The following is a 17,917-nucleotide window of genomic DNA, read 5'->3' on the forward strand; positions in this document are numbered from 1 at the left end:
TTCTTAAACTTGTTCAAAACGTTAAATAAACCTTATTTAATCGAGTTAGTTGAGAAAGTTCCTAAGTACGCGAAGCTTTTAAAGGAAATCATGTCTAGCCGTAGGAAAATTAAGGTAGTAGAACAAGTTAATTTATGTGGAGAAATAAGGAAGGTGAGAGAAGGAGAAATAAGGCGATGAGCAGGTAAGGGTCACTAAAGGGGAATAATATGAATCGATAAGATGTGCCAAACTATTTTCGTGTTTGTAAGCCTTTTGATGCTTATTGTTTTTGAATTCCTTACCTGTCCTAAGCCTAAAAAAGTTACAGGCCGAAAAATCTTATGTGACCTAAATATTCTTATGCATGAATGGACATTATATTAAAAAATTACATAAATGACTATTTGTATTTTGCTCGAATAATCAAATTACTTATATGATTTATTGATGGATCCCTACAGGTGAGACCCTTCATGTTTGTATACTTTGTAATTTACTGAACTTAGATGTTTGTGATCAAAAGTGGTAAGTCAATTAATCATCATGATAAAGTTACTTGTGAATATGAAACATTTAGTCATGTGCTCCAAAGTCAATACTTATATGATATCTGCTCAAGGGACGTATTTTATTTCTTATCTTTGTTCATGTTTTTTGAAGTCAACCAATGACTTAAGTGTAGGGGAGTTTGATCTGTCGTAATTTAGTATAGCATATTAAACTAGTTTTCACACTTTAGGAGCTTGAAATTAAGCATTATCATTAGGATTTAACTATATTTTAGTAAGTTTTGTTAAGTTTAATAAAATTTGCAAATTGAGTGTTTTATTGACCTTGGGGGCCGAATGAGGCTTAAGGGTAAGCTAATGAACATTAAAAGTGCGCATGAGACTGTTAGAAGGCATATTAAATAGATACTAGCTGCTATGTCACAACACAGAATGATTGATGTCGCAATATAAGGAGTAGAATAGAGAAATCATGAAACTGCCTTCGTTGTCACGACACAGACTAAGGGTGTCACGACATACCCCTGAAGATATCACAAAAGAAGTATACTAACTCTTTTATTGTGACACATGTTCTAGTGTGTCGCAATATCGAATCTGGACAGGAATTAAATACTAGCCAGAGGGCGTTTTGGTCTACACAATCAAACTTAAAGCTCAAGAATGTCAGCTAACCTAGGGTTAAGGGCAACTACCACCTAAGATCTATAAATAGGCTCATTTGTCACATGTAAAAGACACCATTCACTTACCTTAGAATTAGTCTTTTAAATTCAGTTTAGTTCTCTCTTTTCTTAGGTTAGATTTATTTCTATTTCTTCTTTGTTCTATTTGAAGATATCTGAATTGTGGAGACAATCAAACCTTGTGGATTCATAATCAATCTTAATATAATCAGGCTCCTTTGTAAACTCTATATTGTCGATTTATTTAGCATGCTTTCTCTTTATATTGATTTTATATTGTCTATGGAGACCATAAGGAGCTAATCCCTCTATGGGGGATTAGCGAGTGGAGGCATGATCTGTTAACTATTTTGTAAGGATACTTAACGGATCAGCTATTTGGGAAAGGAAGAACATAAAACAAACCCTAGGTTTGACAACCTTGAGAAGTCATCAAGGTGAGAATTAACCTAAAATTGGTATGGCCCATCTGTGAACACCTTCACCTCAAACTGGTTTGGACTATGAGGTCAGAAGACAAGTAGTCCTTGCCGACTCGTTATTCAAGTGGAAGATCAAAAAATCCAGCTAGGATGGTGACTACTAGACTGATGAGGAACCTAAAGCTACAGTTGATGGGGATTACTGAAGCGAGCTAATCACTTATAATCATATTCAATTATTTCTATTCTTCAATCTCTCAATTTTTATTTCGTTATGTTATTTTATGTTATTATTCATAAAAATCATAAAACCTCCTTTTTACCTTTACTCTTGTACTGACTGAAAGTACTAATTAGATCTTTCCGTATTTAGGTTAAAGTGGATCTAGCACTTGCCTCCCTTGGGTACGATCCTTGGAGTACTCACCTACTCCACTGTAACTATATTATAACTAGACCTGTATACTTGCAGACACCGCCTCATTGTTATTTTTTTATTGCAATATTCACACTCTAGAAGTTAGTACATCTAGAAGCAATCAGTAGTCAAAACATTGGGTAAACCGATAAGAGTGTTTCTAAGAGGAAATGCCAACTCAAGTCCTAATGCTTAATAAAGTCCGCCAGAAAATAGTGAAGGGCAGAGGCCCACCAGGATTATGAAACAAGGCACTAGTTCTTCAAAAAAGTGAAGGTATTGTATTTTGGTAAAAATAACAGTTACAACAATCATTTGGGTAGACGCCAAGCGTTGTTAGCCTGAAATAATGAATACGAATATAAAAAGGGTAAAATAATAAGGGATGGAGATGAGGTGAGACCCAAGAGAGGATATGGTCAGGACCAGACCAGGGTCTATGTCCGCCAATAAATGGCTCAGAGTGCATAAGGCATGGGCCTTGTCAACTAAGTTCACGAATTCTCCTATGAAATTCAGGGAGTTTAATTCTGAGCTAGAAATCTCAATTTTTTTAGAGTTCTATATACCGATCTCACTAAGTTCTTCCGAACTTATAAAATTATTGCTTCAATGCAGGTTAGATAATGACTTAGAAATCAAGAGGGACCAAGCCAAACTTCGTTGGGAACTAGGTGATGCGTAGTAGCTGTTCATGTACATAGAGGGTTACCCACAAAGGTCACCTCTTAGGGTTGAAGTTGATTGAGTCTAAATGGAGTCGAATTGTAAATTGTAAATAACCGTTAGATCATAAAGTGTCAGTTGTAAGAAATTGGAACCAATATGATGGGTGTAAAATTTTAGGAGGAAATTGAATGGCTTAAGTTGTGTATGGGTGTATTTAGATTAGAATAGATATGTGTTAAGTTATTCGGTTTGTTGTGGCATCCGATACCTAGACTTGGCGATTGAGTCGGTAAAGGATGTTACATGAACAACATTAGTATACAAAGTTTATTATATTTTTAAATAATATTTTTTTAAAAAATTAAATAATATATTATTGTTATTTGACTTTGAATATATTTGTACAACTAATAATTAATTCAAGTTAATTTTAAATATTAAAATTTTTGTTCTTAATTTATATCCATCATAATACAAACAGTAAATATTTTAAAATTAAATATTCATATTATTTTGTTTTTACTTCATAAGAAACTAGTATGTATACAAGTTGTTTTTATTATTACAATATTAAAAGAGGAAGATTAAAATCACAAGATTTAAATTTGTCTCATTTGAATGGCGAACCATAATTTTAACCACTACTTCAAATAATTTTAGATTATATAATATTCAATTTTATTTAACTATTCAAATAAAATTTTAATTCAAACTCAATTACTGTAAATATTTAGCAAGAAAGTGAGTAGTGATTGGTTGGTTTTGGAACCAATATTTAATGATTTGGAGGCAGTAAACTGTGAACCCCTAATGGCTAATGCTTGATTTAGCTAAAAATCTACCCATGTCCCTTTCATTCTGATTTACATATAGTTTGTATTTAACCATAAAGGTAAATCTTATATCATCCTTTGCCCTCCAAAAGAAGAAGAACCCTATGCCTACTACCCCCCAAATTAAGAACTTGTACCCCAATGCCTTTACACTACTTGTCTCCCCTTTTGGCTTTTCATTTGATCTTTTTCTCCATTACTTAACAAGCTCATTGATTCATTGCTCATTCATTTTCTCAACATGCATTTAATATTTTAAATTTCTGGAATTTATATCCAAATTAGGAATATGATCTTGCGTGGTTGACATTTTATTATTTAATATAACGATTATTTTATAATTTATCATTAACTGTTATTTTAATCAAATTAAAACATGTTGTTAATCCTATACTTTGATAAAATTCGAAATTTAGCGAATGTACTTTAAAAGTTAAAATTCAATCATCATACTTTTTTATTTAAAATCTCAATCCAATTATTAAAATTGTCAAAATTAGTCAATTTAAAATTTTAATTAGGTTGTCTTCATATTATGTGACATGATTAACAGAAAATAATATATTAAGTTAGTAATTTTGACAAAAACTACTAACAACAATCATGATTGGATTAGGATTTTAAATTGAAAAGCTAAGAGAATTGAATTTTTTAAAACTTTAAAGTGCATGACTAAATTTCAAATTTTATCAATACATGGACAAACAAATATTTTAACCTTTTAATTAATTATATTATTTATTAAACATATAAAAGTTTTAAACTAAATCATAAATTTTAAATAAAAATACAAATACGAATTAATCTTTTCTCCAAACAAAATATAATGTTCAGATTATATAAAGCAACATTACAATTTTTTCGCATATCTATCATCTTTGTCCTTCCATTGTTATAACTCGTTGCCTAAAAATTCAAAATACAATGCATTTTTGATATCATCTTTGTCCTTCCATTATAAATTTTTTATTTTCTTGCACGACATATAAAAGTATAGAAAGGCATATGAGACAAATTATTTTATGAACTCTTTACATCATATTATTTATGTTTTTTTAATTATTTAATGGTATTTTAACAATTTTTTCATGTCATTGATATATAATTTTAATAAATTTTTACCTAAACATTGAACCCTGAACTTCAAACACGGGTTTGGGTTCGGGTTCGGGTTCGTGTTCGATTCGAGGATTCGGGTTCGGTTTTAGGTTTAGGTTTGGGTTTGGGCTTCGAGGTTCAGAGTTCTGGATTCAAGGTTCAAGGTTCAAGATTCGAGTTTGGAGTTTGGAATTTAGGGTTTGGAGTTTAGAGTAAAATAAATTACCAAAATTATGTATTAATGACATAAAAAAATTGTTGAAATGTCATTAAATAATTGGAAAGAGACCATGAAAGATATGGAGGGAAAGGTCCATAAAATAATTTCCCGGCATATCAATAACATAAAAAAGAAAAGGCTTAATACATAATTTGGTTATTGGGTTTAACATTTTTTTAATGTGGTACTTGTATAATTTTTTGGTACAATATGGTACCTATATTTAATAAAAGTTATACATTTTGGTACATGAAGATAACAATGTTAACTTTTTAGTGTTTAGTTTAGATTTTAGAGTTGATTTGATAAAATTCATAATTAGCTAATAATATTAGCAATTAAATTTTATCAAATCAATCCTAAAACTCGGATTAAATCACTTCTATTGAACTATATTTGACAAATTAAACTTACAATTAAAAATTCACAATTAACACTAAATGTATTCTATTAACAAAATCATTAAAATTTCAAACCTAATAATATTAGCAATTAACTTTCATCAAAACAACCTTAAATTTTGAATCAAACACTAAAAAGTTAACACAATTAATTTAACTTTTGTCAAATACAGTACCAAGTTAAACAAAAAGTAACACAAGTACCAATTTAGAAAAAAAATGTCAAACATGAATACCAAAATGATATATTAAGCCAAAAGAAAACTAAAAATCTTATAACTCCTTGTAGTTCACTAAATGCTAGAAAGGAATAATCTTAAGAAATTACAGGATATAAATTTAAAAAATTTGTGAACACTGTTAAAATTCTCTATTAAAATTAAGCCCATTACAATGTCACTTTGTTACATGAATAATGTCTCAAAAAAATTCGATTGATGTACAAGTATACTCAATCGTTGACAAGTAATAAAGTAGTAAGAGTTATCATTTCCATATGGATTATTTATGCGAATCAAGAAATGAAAAATTAATACTTACCAAATTGGTTAGTGATGATGTAATGCCCTTAACCCGACCCGATTCATCGGATCCAGATTTTGGGTGTTACCACATAAAAGTTAATTGTTTAACAAAATCTATTTACAATTGCTTACTTTTTTAAAACATTTATTGTGACATTCCAATTGAAATGCTTAATATATGAGGGCAAAGAAAATGCCCTTTAATAGTTTATCATGTGAACCTAGATACAAATCTTTATGAAAAGAAGTTTAACACAACAAACTAAAAGGGGTGTATACCAAGACTACACCAAAATTTCCACTGTATGCATAATAGCCCACTTTGTCACTATCTTAGTGAACTCTTAACGTTGTCCCTCCAAACACAGCCTTTCCAAAAATACTTGAAATGAAATAATAAACCTTGTAAATACAAGAGTACTTAGTGAGCTCTATAACCATACCTTTGAACGATACTTTGCAAATCTTTTACTATGAGTCGATTATTACTCTGCATCATTTACTTTAGTTGATACCATTACAGTTTTATAACTCTTATAGATGCCAGTCATCAAACCCTTGCTATGCTTAATCTTTCATATTTAGTAAACTGAGGAAATCCATTCCATTGTTTCATAAATCTTCCGTCTCATAATATTTTCTTAACAGAACATTCCCTTTCGAAACCCTTCCAACAATCCATGTCCTAACTCATATTCCTATTTCAAACAGTTGTTCATTAACATTTATCGCAGTCAAATACTTATACATGTTGGCGAATACTTACGCAAAGATAACACAATCAACAACTGATTAATTCATACATTGGTTCAATACCACACAAACCCATACTAATTTTGTGCTACATAGATCCTTTAGATAAATTTCACAAAGCTCTATTTCAAGACCCTAGATACTCAAGATAACTAAAACTCAAATTCCATGTGAATTCAGTAGAAATCACTATACAACCAAATAAGGAAAATTCTAAGTAAATCTGATTTAACCATTACATAACACAGATAAACTCGTATTGACTACTTCTTAGGTCACACATAGCTACGAATACATTCATATTCAACACTAGCAAATTATGATGGCGGATACCCTTCTTAACATACAAATACACATTTCCTTTCAAGAAATCCCCTTTAAGGCTTATTCAATTATATCATGGATCTTATTCAGTCCCCTAACCTTGGACATATCATAACCTTCTCTCATCAGTAATTACTACAGAACTATCATAATTTATTTAGAGCTTACCATAAGGGCGAATAAGTATATCTTACTAGAAAGTCTTGGTAGAATGCGTCATAAGGGTCACACAGAACCCACCACACGGACCAACATATAGAGTACGTTGTCAAGGCATTCCTTTTAGAGTTTTCTATGAAGGCATTCCCTTTAGAGTCTTCCACGAAGGCATTCCCTTTAGAGTCTGCCACAAAGGCATTCCTTTCATATATTGCCACAAAGGCATTCCTTTCATATATTGCCACAAAGGCATTCCTTCTCTAGCATGTTTTTTATATGAATTTTCCTAGCCTCACATTTTGTGAGGTTTGCCCATCATTTTCTTGGGACATGTAGAGAACCCTTTTAGGTAATCATCACTCATTATTCCTTTTTAGAGGGTACCATACATGTAAGGTTACCATTCCATGCTAAACTTTTAAAACAACAATATATTACCAGTCCATGCTAAATTTGTGTCACATGTATCTTCGAGTCCGCAACAAATGTTGAGCTCCATTTCTAACCAGAATCGCTTTATGCACTAAAACAAACTAGAAAAATCATCTTAGGTTACCACAAACAATAAACATAGCACACATCTCACATCATACATTTCAGACATACTGTTACAATTATGTTTCAATGTTTTAATACTAAAACAACAACTTATGTATACTTGAACTTTTAGATTCACTATTAGAAACACATATTATACTAAACAATAATTCATTCGTTCATAGATATAATTCATCATCACCATTACCCATGCACTCAAGCTCGTCTAACCTTTCATCCAATTACAAGTCTAATTTACACCCTTTTCTTGATCAAATCTTACCTACATACACATCATTCTACTTTTCATTCATGTAATTTTGCACACAATAACTTTACATTACACAATTCTTATATGTTTTACTTGTTTAGTTGTTTGTCATTATTTAATTGTCTATACCCACAATTTACATGTAAAAGTCAGAGTAGAGACTTACATTCAAGTTGACTAACTCAATTCTTTAATCAAATTATACTTCAATGCATATTTTAACCATATCAATAAGATCCCATTTCACAGTATACATTTCAAACAAACACATACGTGGTCATGATTAAATACCACAACACTCATGCATAATTCATCACATACTTAGACTCCATCAATTTTTTTAAAATGTTCATGCTATCCTCAATGATCATTCATGCACTCATTAATTTCTTCTGAAACATAGATTATAAAGGAATTACCTAAAAGATTTACAGGAGTCCTCATGAGAGAACTCACATTCGACCAAGTGTCGCTTGTGAATATGATGTACGAATTTTGCAAGTATATATGTTGAACAAGTAATAAAGTGATGAGTGAGATCGTCTCCACAAGAATTAGAACAATATAATTTGGTCGAGTTATTAGAGTTAGGATGGATTAATGCTGAAGCAAAATAACAATGAGAATTGGTGGCAAAATGAAAGAATGATGATGTATAAAATGTGCAACACAAAATAAGTAAATGAAACAATAATGTCACGACCAAGTAACTACAGAAAATAAGATTAAGTAATTGCAATGTTGATTAGGACGGTGGGATTACTGGTGCATCTATCTTCTCTAACTATTAATGCCACATCAAAGTCTTGAACATTCTATTGCTCGATAGGTTTCTACATTAGTCTGATTCTTTCGGGAGCAAACCTTGGGCTACCTTCCCTAAGGTACTATATGTCTATAGACTTAATTTCGACTACCACTAAAATTGCCCACCCTCTTTCGAATGAGGGAAGGCTCTATGTCTAAAGGTTGCTGCAAATAAATAAATTTTCATTACTTATATTATCCAATGTCTATCCAAATAACCTAACCTTTTCGGCATTAAGTTATCTTAATAACTTTCTACATATTTTTCAATACACAGCCTGTAATAAGTGTAACGCCCCAATTTTTGGGAATTCTGTGAATGTTGGCATAGGTTTAATTATGTTAGTGGGGCCTCTAAAAGGCCCAAGCTTAAGATAGAACCCGGCAATTTTAGTTAATTTTTGTTCCATAAGAAAAAGGGGGTGAAATTATGAAATAGAACCTATGTGAAAATGTTTGAAAATGCTATAGGCTAAATTGAAGTGGCCAAATAAATAGGAGTGCAAAATAGGAGGATTTGCATGACAAACCTCCCATTTTACATGAAGTGGCTAGCCATCATATTGTTGTAGACAATATGAGCACTTGATATCCATAATTCATGGTACAAATTGATAATGGGTTAGGTAAATGTTCTATGATAATGGATTAGATAAATATTCCATGATAATGGGTTAGGTAAATGTTCCATGATAATGGTTTAGGTAAATGTTCCATGATGGGCATTCCATGTCTTTTGTATTAAAGAATTAAATGGATGAAATATGAAATTTTATTAAAAGAAAAAGGGGTGAAAAGAACAAAGTTTTGTCCATCTTTGTTCATCATAGCCGAAAGTTAGAGAATAGAAAGGAGAGGAGAAAGCTCTTGAATGTTCGGTCACTTGGGGAAGAAAATTGAAGGTAAGTTCATGGTAGCTTGCTTCTATTTTGAGGTTCATGAGTTCTTCTTGATTCTACCTTAACTCTTGAAGCATATTTTGGTTTTTAGTTGTGTTGTGCGCATTTAATCATGAATTAAAATGAAGGAAATAGTTGTTGTTTCATGTTCTTTTGATGAAAAATGGAAGATAGGTGAAGTTGAGCAAAACAAATGAGCATGCATGTGCTTTAGATGCTAAGGGGAAAAAATCGGCTAACATGTTGTGCTTTAAAATGATGAAATGGAGATTATACTTAAGTAAAATCATAGATATGTGATGATTGATTGGTGATATACATGTTCAAATAACAAGCATGCAAGTTAGGTGTGAAAGAGTGATTTGGTAATAAATCTGCTTGGGACAGCAGCAGTAACGTGACTTTGGAAAATCACCATAAATTTTGGGAGATGAATTAGAAGCTGCATAAATTATTTAATTAAAGCTTATTGAGTCTAGTTTCTAATGAAATAAACAAGAACATATTTTGAATTCTGTACAATGAGAAATTTGATTCGTAAGGAAGAGTGGTCAAATTAGTTAAACAGCGAAACATGGGAAACTTTGAGAAAAATATGGTATTGATTGGATAAACCAAAAATTCTGAAAATTTTATGGGTATAAGATATATGAGTCTATTTTCAGGGAAAATTAACTGCACTTGATTTGGAGTTTCGTAGCTCCAGTTATAAATGATTTAGTGACTGTTGTTCAGGAAGACAGCTTGCAGTGAGATTATGATTATGTGGTAAACATTGACAAAAAATTGTTAATGAGTTGCTTATTGATTTCTTATAAGCTTACTATGATCCGTAGGTGTGGTTGGCCGAATATTGTAAGGGGTTAATGCTCGTGAGGTAAATCGATTAATGTTTTTGGTAAGCTGCAAATTTGGACGCAAAGTGCATGATTTACGTGCCCTCGATATTTTTGGGCTTAATGGGCCAAAATTGGAATGATGGGCCAACGGGCCCAATTGAGTAAGAACCCTTGGTACGTGATTCGTTAGTACGTGAAAAGTAGGAATATGCATGAAAACCCTAAAATAGATAAATTACTGAAATACCTTTAAAATGGAAAATTTACGTTTACCCTAGTAGATAAATTACCGAAATACCCCTAGGGTTAAATTGACCTAAATGCATGTTTGATTGTTGTTATTTCTGCATGCCATGTTGTTATTATCGATGCATGGGATTGGGATATTGACGGAGGAAGTCTTGAAAGTGGCTTGTCCACGTCTTGGAGGCTTTGCCTCAATTCTTTGATAGCGAGCAGCAAAGGTTTGCTGTGGATTGTTAAATTTGGGTGGGTTGAGCTATTCCCACATGGAGTGTAGAAATGGTACGAGTGGAGTGTAGTGGTTGGTGGGTTAAGTAGTCTCCCAAATGGGCTTACATATGTTATTGATGTTGCATGTATTTTGAAATGGGCCTATGGGCCATACTGTTATCTGAATAAGGGGCTAAGGCCCAATTTTATAAAGAATGAGAAAAAGTCGATTTTCAAAATTTAGATCTTTAGAAGGTGGCATTCCGAATCTCCGACTCAAGTCTGTAAGTATTACTCGAACTTTTCTCAATATTTTCTGAATTATCTGCATCTGCATGAAACCCTATTAGGATACTCTAGATAGGATGATACTGAAACCATAGGAAAATCTGATAAGAGACTGAAACTGTAGCTATACTTCGATTCTGCGAAAAGAAACTCTGAACTACTATCTGATTCATAAAACATCTGTAATAAACACTGGAATATTAGTTGATGTATAAAAATTTGTAATCAAGATAATACGATATGAGTACAAGAGGCCGTTGACGGAGCCGAGGAAGTGCTCGAGCGAGATCTTTGTCTTCGAGACATATGCCGGCGGTGGATGCACCGGTACCACCAGCAACAGAGGTAGAGTCTCATGACCGTAGTGCCGAGGATGATGCCCTGTCACAGGCAATGCTTCATGTTCTGGAAAGGGTTGCCGGGGCAAGTACGGGCAATGGAGTTCGGGGATCTATTTCTGAACGACTTCGGGTTAACAGAGCGGAGATCTTTAGGGGCATGTCTGGTATAGCCCTGAATGTGGCGGAATATTGGTTGGAGGCCACAGAACGGATTATGGACAACTTGGACTGCTCTGAGGAGATTGTGAGTGGGGTATCTGTACTAAGTCCTTTGGGTCACTTTCGGTTAGGGTAGACAAAGCAGTATAGGGATGTACCCTTAGAAACTCAAGGTAGGATTTTCCCTGGAGATCTGATGGAGTTATCGTTCGGAGAGTTTAATCTCATTTTGGGAATGGACTGGCTTGTTAAGCATAAGACGACCCTGGATTGTGCTACTAAACGAATGGTGTTAAGGACCACAAAGGATGATGAGGTTATGGTGATAGGTGAGCGAAGGGATTATTTGTCCAATGTGGTGTCGGCATTAAAAGTTGAGAAATGGATTTGGAAAGGTTGTGAGGCCTATTTGGCATTTGTAAGTCAGTCGGAAGAGGAGGGACTAACAGTGGATAATGTTAGGATCATAAAGGAGTTCTAAGATGTTTTTCTGGAGGAGCTTCCAAGATTGCCTCCGAACCGAGAAGTTGAGTTTGGAATAGATTTGTTTCCTGGAACGGCGCCTGTGTCCATCGCACCGTATAGGATGGCACCGAAGGAGTTAGTGGAGTTAAAGGCTCAAATTCAGGAGTTGTTGGATAGGGGCTTCATTAGGCCAAGCGTGTCTCCATGGGGAGCATCGGTGCTATTCGTTAAAAAGAAGGATGGTACGATGCGAATGTGCATTGATTATCACCAGTTGAACAAACTGACGATTAAAAATAAGTATCCACTGCCAATGATTGACGATCTGTTTGACTAGTTTAAAGGGGCTTCTGTATTTTCTAAGATTGACCTCCGATCTGGATATCATCAGTTAAGGGTCAAGGAGGCGGATATCCATAAGACGACATTTAGGACTTGGTATGGTCATTACGAGTTTTTGCTTATGCCATTTGGACTGACGAACGCTCCTGCAGCATTTATGGATCTGATGAATCGGGTGTTCCAACCATTCTTGGATCGATTCGTAGTCGTCTTTATTGATGATATCCTGGTATATTCTAAAAATGAAGCGAAACATGATGAGCATCTCCGTATAGTGCTGCAAGTGTTAAGGAAGAAGGAACTCTTTGTGAAGTTCAGCAAGTCTGAACTTTGGTTGAGAGAGGTAACCTTCTTAGGACATACGGTCTTTGCTGAGGGGATTAAGGTGGACCCTCAGAAATTTGAAGCGATTTTGGAGTGGAAGCCGCCTAGGTCAGTGTCGAAAATACGGAGTTTCCTAGGACTGGCAGGATACTACAGAAGGTTTGTGGAAGGTTTTTCTGTGATGGCAGCACCTTTGACAAAACTCATAAGGAAAGGAATACCGTTTGTATGGACTGAGAAGCAGCAGGAAGCTTTTGAGAAGTTGAAGAAAGTTCTGACTGAAGCACCTATGTTAATTCAGCCAGAGTCTGGGAAGGATTTTAAAGTGTACAGTGACGCATCACATGTAGGCTTGGGTTGCGTGTTAATGCAGGAGGGTAAGGTGGTTGCATATGCATCACGACAGCTTAAACCTCACGAAGGGAACTATCTTACTCATGATTTGGAGTTGGCGGCAGTGATATTTGCACTTAAGATTTGGAGACATTACTTGTATGGGGAGAGGTGTATTATATACACAGACGACAAGGGTCTTAAGTATTTGTTGACTCAGAAGGAGCTGAACCTTAGGCAAAGGAGATGGATTGAGTTGCTTAAGGATTATGACTATTCGATCGAGTATCACCAGGCAAGGCTAATGTGGTAGCCGATGCTCTAAGTCGTAGAACTGTATCTGATCTGAGAGCAATGTTTGCTCGTCTAAGTCTGTATGATGATGGAGGTCTGTTGGCTGAGTTGCAAGTGAGGCCAACCTGGGTGGATCAGATTAAGGAAAAGTAGTTGAATGATTAGTCTTTGGTCGCTCGTTTCCAACAAGTTAAGGAAGGGGAAACTTCTGAGTTTGGGTTAAATGGCGAAGGAGTTCTTTGTTTCCGAGGAAGAATTTGTGTTTCGAAGGACTCTGATTTGAGGCAGACAATATTGAAGGAAGCTCATGGAGGACTTTGTGCTATGCATCCTGGAGGGAACAAGTTGTACCACGACTTGCGAGAATTGTACTAGTGGCCTGGATTTAAACGAGAAGTAACAGAGTTTGTTGGGAAATGTCTGACATGCCAGCAAGTGAAAGCTGAGCATCAATTACCTTCTGGACTGTTGCAGCCAGTGAAGATACAACTTTGGAAGTGGGAGAGGGTAACCATGGACTTTGTGAGTGGACTGCCTTTGACACCATCAAAGAAAGACTCGGTGTGGGTGATTGTGGATAGGTTGACCAAATCAGCCCATTTCATACCTGTACGTACTGACTTTTCGCTTCAAAAGTTAGCCAAACTGTATGTGGCGGAGATTGTACAACTTCATGGAGTCCCAGTTTCGATTGTCTCTGACCGGGATCCCAGATTCACATCTCGGTTTTGGAAAAAGTTGCATGAGGTGTTGGTGATGCGATTGAACTTTAGTACGGCTTTCCATCCCCAAATTGATGGTCAGTCAGAGAGGGTTATTCAGATTCTGGAGGACATGTTGAGGGGATGCGTGATTGACTTTCGAGGTAGTTGGGAGGATTACTTGCCGTTGGCAGAATTTGAGTACAATAACAGTTACCAGGCAAGTATTTGAATGGCACCGTATGAAGCACTGTATGGACGAAGGTGTCGTACACCTAGTTGTTGGACTGAACTAGGAGAGCGATAAATTCTTGGTCCAGAGTTGGTAGCGGATACTGAGGATAAGGTCAGAATAATTAGGGACCGGTTAAAAGAAGCATCTGATAGGCAAAAGTCATATGCAGATTTGAAGCGTAAGGAGATTGAGTACTCAGTAGGTGATATGGTCTTTTTAAAGGTTTCTCCTTGGAAGAAGATATTAAGGTTCGGTAAGAAGGGCAAGTTGAGTCCGCGGTTCATTGGGCCTTATCGGGTTTTGAAGCGAGTAGGCCCAGTGGCTTATCAGTTGGAATTGCCTCCAGAGTTAGACAGGATTCACGATGTTTTTCACGTCTCCATGTTAAGGTGTTATCGTTCTGATCCTGCTCATGTCCTGCCAGTTGCAGAAATTGAAGTTCAGACTGATTTGACCTTTGAGGAGGAGCCTGTGCAAATATTGGCTCGAGATGTTAAGGTTCTCAGAAGGAAATCTGTCCCGTTAGTGAAAGTACTTTGGCGTAATCATGGAAGGGAATAAGCTACTTGGGAATCAGAAGAGACTATGCGTCAACAATACCCTCAACTAGTTGGATTAGGTAAATTTCGAGGAAGAAATTTCTTTAAGGAGGGTAGAGTTGTAACGCCCCAATTTTCGGGAATTCTGTGAATGTTGGCATAGGTTTAATTATGTTAGTGGGCCTCTAGAAGGCCCAAGCTTAAGATAGAACCCGACAATTTTAGTTAATTTTTGTTCCATAAGAAAAAGGGGGTGAAATTATGAAATAGAACCTATGTGAAAATGTTTGAAAATGCTATAGGCTAAATTGAAGTGGCCAAATAAATAGGAGTGCAAAATAGGAGGATTTGCATGACAAACCTCCTATTTTACATGAAGTGGCCAGCCATCATGTTGTTGTAGACAATATGAGCACTTGATATCCATAATTCATGGTACAAATTGATAATGGGTTAGGTAAATGTTCCATGATAATGGATTAGGTAAATATTCCATGATAATGGGTTAGGTAAATGTTCCATGATAATGGTTTAGGTAAATGTTCCATGATGGGCATTCAATGTCTTTTGTATTAAAGAATTAAATGGATGAAATATGAAATTTTATTAAAAGAAAAAGGGGTGAAAAGAACAAAGTTTTATCCATCTTTGTTCATCATAGCCGAAAGTTAGAGAAGAGAAAGGAGAGGAGAAAGCTCTTGAATGTTCGGTCACTTGGGGAAGAAAATTGAAGGTAAGTTCATGGTAGCTTGCTTCTATTTTGAGGTTCATGAGTTCTTCTTGATTCTACCTTAACTCTTGAAGCATATTTTGGTTTTTAGTTGTGTTGTGAGCATTTAATCATGAATTAAAATGAAGGAAATGGTTGTTGTTTCATGTTCTTTTGATGAAAAATGGAAGATAGGTGAAGTTGAGCCAAACAAATGAGCATGCATGTGCCTTAGATGCTAAGGGGAAAAAAATCGGCTATCATGTTGTGCTTTAAAATGATGAAATGGAGATTATACTTAAGTAAAATCATATATATGTGATGATTGATTGGTGATATACATGTTTAAATAACAAGCATGCAAGTTAGGTGTGAAAGAGTGATTTAGTAATAAATTTGCTTGGAACAGCAGCAGTAATGTGATTTTGGAAAATCACCATAAATTGTGGGAGATGAATTAGAAGCTGAATAAATTATTTAATTAAATCTTATTGAGTCTAGTTTCTAATGAAATAAACAAGAACATATTTTGAATTCTGTACAATGAGAAATTTGATTCGTAATGAAGAGTGGTCAGATTAGTCAAACAGTGAAACATGGGAAACTTTGAGAAAAATCTGGCATTGATTGGCTAAACCAAAAATTCTGAAAATTTTATGGATATAAGATATATGAGTCTATTTTCAGGGAAAATTAACGGCACTTGGTTTGGAGTTTCATAGCTCCAGTTATAAATGATTTAGTGACTGTTGTTCAGGAAGACAGCTTGCAGTGAGATTATGATTATGTGGTAAACATTGACAAAAAATTGTTAATGAGTTGCTTATTGATTTCTTATAAGCTTACTATGATATGTAGTTCTATTTGAATAGTTAGATTAATGTGTTAGTAATCCAATTGCAGGCAGTTCGTGTGTGGATCTCGTCAGCATATCGTCGCAAACAGGTGTGTAACTAACACCCTCTTTCTTAGTCTGGATCGGCAAAAGTCGAAAAGCCAAAATGCCGAAAACAATATTTTGTAGATTTGCGAGTGTGCGAATGCTCGTGAGGTAAATCGATTAATGTTTTTGGTAAGCTGCAAATTTGGACTGCAAAGTGCATGATTTCTGTGCCCTCGATATTTTTGGGCTTAATGGGCCAAAATTGGAATGATGGGCCAACGGGTCCAATTCAGTAAGAACCCTCGGTACGTGATTCTGTTAGTACGTGAAAAGTAGGAATATGCATGAAAAACCCTAAAATAGATAAATTATTGAAATACCTTTAAAAATGAAAAATTTACAGTTTTACCCTTAGTAGATAAATTACCGAAATACCCCCAGGGTTAAATTGACCTAAATGCATGTTTGACTGTTGTTATTTTGCATGCCATGTTGTTATTATCGATGCATGGGATTGGGATATTGACGGAGGAAGTCTGAAAGTGGCTTGTCCACTTTGGAGGCTTTGCCTCGGTTCATTGATAATCGAAAGCAAGGTCGCAAGCTGTGGAGTGTTAAATTTGGGTGGGTTGAGCTATTCCCACATGGAGTGTAAGGGTGATGCGGGTGGAGTGTAGTGGTTGGTGGGTTGAGTAGTCTCCCAAATGGGCTTGCATATGTTATTGATGTTGCATGTATTTTGAAATGGGCCTATGGGCCATATTGTTATCTGAATAAAGGGCTAAGGCCCAGTTTATTGTAATCTGAAAAGGGCTCGTCCATACCATCATTATTACTGAATGGGCTTAGGCCCAATGGGCTAGAGCTGACTTGGGCTTTGAATGGGTTTTCCTTACACACTGAGTTTCCCCAAACTTACCCCTTTGATTTTCATCCACGCAGGAAATCCCCAACCATAGTGGGCTTGGAGCTGTGAGGGAATTCGGAGTGGCCACCCGTTCTGAAAGTTTGATTTTCTTCTGGTGAATTGGACATCCTTTTATTTACGTTTGAAGTTTTGGGTTTTAAATGTAATAAGACCGCTTAATTATTTTTGATGGTTTTAATATGTATTACTAAGATAGGTATTACTTATTTTAAATGTTGAAATTGGATAGCTTTAGGCGTTTTCAAAAACAACAATTGATTTCAAAATAACACGACAACAAGCAAAGCTTCCGCAATGAAAGTATTTTCCAAAATTAATCACTTTTCCTAAAATGACTTAATCAAATCGGTTTCCTAGAAATATCCATGACGTTAAGGTGTGGCAATGGCGGTATGCATGTCTAGGATTAGATCCGAAGGAGCTTGGTACTTAGCGATCGATGGACTCACCACCTCTTTTAGGGTTCCTACGGTGCATGACTTCCATTCACTTTAACCTATAATGAAATTATCTTTTAAAACACTAAGTAAGTTTTTCTGGATCAACAATATAAAATGTTTTGAACGCTTCAA

The 17,917-nt window shown here is 35.0% G+C and overlaps 1 long non-coding RNA gene across 1 annotated transcript; it reads left to right on the forward strand.

Moving 5' to 3' along the window:
• The first annotated feature begins 16,433 nt into the window (after positions 1–16,433).
• LOC128290214 (uncharacterized) lies at positions 16,434–17,558 on the forward strand. The gene is made up of 2 exons (XR_008279858.1): positions 16,434–16,479; positions 17,360–17,558. It is a non-coding gene; the product is annotated as an uncharacterized LOC128290214 (long non-coding RNA).
• Positions 17,559–17,917: the final 359 nt, after the last annotated feature.

This window comes from Gossypium arboreum, chromosome 1 (assembly GCF_025698485.1).
Source record: "Gossypium arboreum isolate Shixiya-1 chromosome 1, ASM2569848v2, whole genome shotgun sequence".
Classification (NCBI taxonomy): Eukaryota; Viridiplantae; Streptophyta; class Magnoliopsida; order Malvales; family Malvaceae; genus Gossypium; species Gossypium arboreum.